Source organism: Schistocerca serialis, unplaced genomic scaffold, assembly GCF_023864345.2.
Source record: "Schistocerca serialis cubense isolate TAMUIC-IGC-003099 unplaced genomic scaffold, iqSchSeri2.2 HiC_scaffold_1052, whole genome shotgun sequence".
Classification (NCBI taxonomy): Eukaryota; Metazoa; Arthropoda; class Insecta; order Orthoptera; family Acrididae; genus Schistocerca; species Schistocerca serialis.
The window spans coordinates 35,001-37,500 of NW_026047242.1; the positions used below are offsets into that span (position 1 = coordinate 35,001).

Genomic DNA, 2,500 nt, shown 5'->3' on the forward strand with positions numbered 1-2,500 from the left:
GGTGAGGCGCACCTAGAGCGTACACGTTGGGACCCGAAAGATGGTGAACTATGCCTGGCCAGGACGAAGTCAGGGGAAACCCTGATGGAGGTCCGTAGCGATTCTGACGTGCAAATCGATCGTCGGAGCTGGGTATAGGGGCGAAAGACTAATCGAACCATCTAGTAGCTGGTTCCCTCCGAAGTTTCCCTCAGGATAGCTGGTGCTCGTACGAGTCTCATCCGGTAAAGCGAATGATTAGAGGCCTTGGGGCCGAAACGACCTCAACCTATTCTCAAACTTTAAATGGGTGAGATCTCCGGCTTGCTTGATATGCTGAAGCCGCGAGCAAACGACTCGGATCGGAGTGCCAAGTGGGCCACTTTTGGTAAGCAGAACTGGCGCTGTGGGATGAACCAAACGCCGAGTTAAGGCGCCCGAATCGACGCTCATGGGAAACCATGAAAGGCGTTGGTTGCTTAAGACAGCAGGACGGTGGCCATGGAAGTCGGAATCCGCTAAGGAGTGTGTAACAACTCACCTGCCGAAGCAACTAGCCCTGAAAATGGATGGCGCTGAAGCGTCGTGCCTATACTCGGCCGTCAGTCTGGCAGTCATGGCCGGTCCTTGCGGCCGGCCGCGAAGCCCTGACGAGTAGGAGGGTCGCGGCGGTGGGCGCAGAAGGGTCTGGGCGTGAGCCTGCCTGGAGCCGCCGTCGGTGCAGATCTTGGTGGTAGTAGCAAATACTCCAGCGAGGCCCTGGAGGGCTGACGCGGAGAAGGGTTTCGTGTGAACAGCCGTTGCACACGAGTCAGTCGATCCTAAGCCCTAGGAGAAATCCGATGTTGATGGGGGCCGTCATAGCATGATGCACTTTGTGCTGGCCCCCGTTGGGCGAAAGGGAATCCGGTTCCTATTCCGGAACCCGGCAGCGGAACCGATACAAGTCGGGCCCCTCTTTTAGAGATGCTCGTCGGGGTAACCCAAAAGGACCCGGAGACGCCGTCGGGAGATCGGGGAAGAGTTTTCTTTTCTGCATGAGCGTTCGAGTTCCCTGGAATCCTCTAGCAGGGAGATAGGGTTTGGAACGCGAAGAGCACCGCAGTTGCGGCGGTGTCCCGATCTTCCCCTCGGACCTTGAAAATCCGGGAGAGGGCCACGTGGAGGTGTCGCGCCGGTTCGTACCCATATCCGCAGCAGGTCTCCAAGGTGAAGAGCCTCTAGTCGATAGAATAATGTAGGTAAGGGAAGTCGGCAAATTGGATCCGTAACTTCGGGATAAGGATTGGCTCTGAGGATCGGGGCGTGTCGGGCTTGGTCGGGAAGTGGGTCAGCGCTAACGTGCCGGGCCTGGGCGAGGTGAGTGCCGTAGGGGTGCCGGTAAGTGCGGGCGTTTAGCGCGGGCGTGGTCTGCTCTCGCCGTTGGTTGGCCTCGTGCTGGCCGGCGGTGCAGGATGCGCGCGCCTGCGCGGCGTTCGCGCCCCGGTGCTTCAACCTGCGTGCAGGATCCGAGCTCGGTCCCGTGCCTTGGCCTCCCACGGATCTTCCTTGCTGCGAGGCCGCGTCCGCCTTAGCGTGCTCCTCCGGGGGCGCGCGGGTGCGCGGATTCTCTTCGGCCGCCATTCAACGATCAACTCAGAACTGGCACGGACTGGGGGAATCCGACTGTCTAATTAAAACAAAGCATTGCGATGGCCCTAGCGGGTGTTGACGCAATGTGATTTCTGCCCAGTGCTCTGAATGTCAACGTGAAGAAATTCAAGCAAGCGCGGGTAAACGGCGGGAGTAACTATGACTCTCTTAAGCCGGAGGGGCCGACTGACGCCGCCATCTGGGAGCATCTGGCGGGGCTACCCGCTTCCGCCCAGCGTTTCTCTGCCCTGGATCGTGTCATAGGTCTGGGGCGGGGCACGCCGCCCGATGTCATCCTGGGCATGCTCCCGGATGCCCTTGCGTCGGTCGGGTCCAGAGGGGAGAGATCGATCACCAGGACACAGCGGCCGCGCCAACCATCGAAGCGGCCGCCTGCCGCGCCGCCGACGCAGAAGCGCAAGCGGCGCCGCTGGGAGTACGCGAGAACGCAGGATGCCTTCCGACGGTCGCGTGCACGTTGCGTGCGCGGCCTCTTGGATGGCACCCTGCTCCAGCCGCCACCTGCCATCCCTGGTCTGCTGGACTTCTGGGCGGACCTCTTCACCAAGAAGCCCATCTCCACCGCGGGCTTCATTCGTGACCGCCTCCTCCCGCACTCAGAGCCTGTCGCTCTCGAGTGCATATGGGGGCCGGTCACACATGAGGAGGTCGCCGCCGCGTTGCCGCCCAGGGGATCAGCAGCCGGGCCGGACGGCCTTACCCCAGCGGAGTTGCGGCGCCTGCCGCACGAAGTCCTGGTGAAAGTGATGAATCTCTTCCTTCTGGCCCGCGCCCTTCCGGAACGCCTGCTTCGCGCGCGGACGTCCCTTCTCCCGAAAACGGCTGCACCAACATCCCCCGCTGACTTTCGCCCCATTACGGTCTGCTC

At 61.5% G+C, this 2,500-nt stretch overlaps 1 pseudogene; it reads left to right on the forward strand.

Annotated features, from left to right (window-relative positions):
* The window catches only part of LOC126430611 (large subunit ribosomal RNA), a 7,132-nt pseudogene that overhangs the window by 1,100 nt on the left and 3,532 nt on the right, over nt 1–2,500 (forward strand).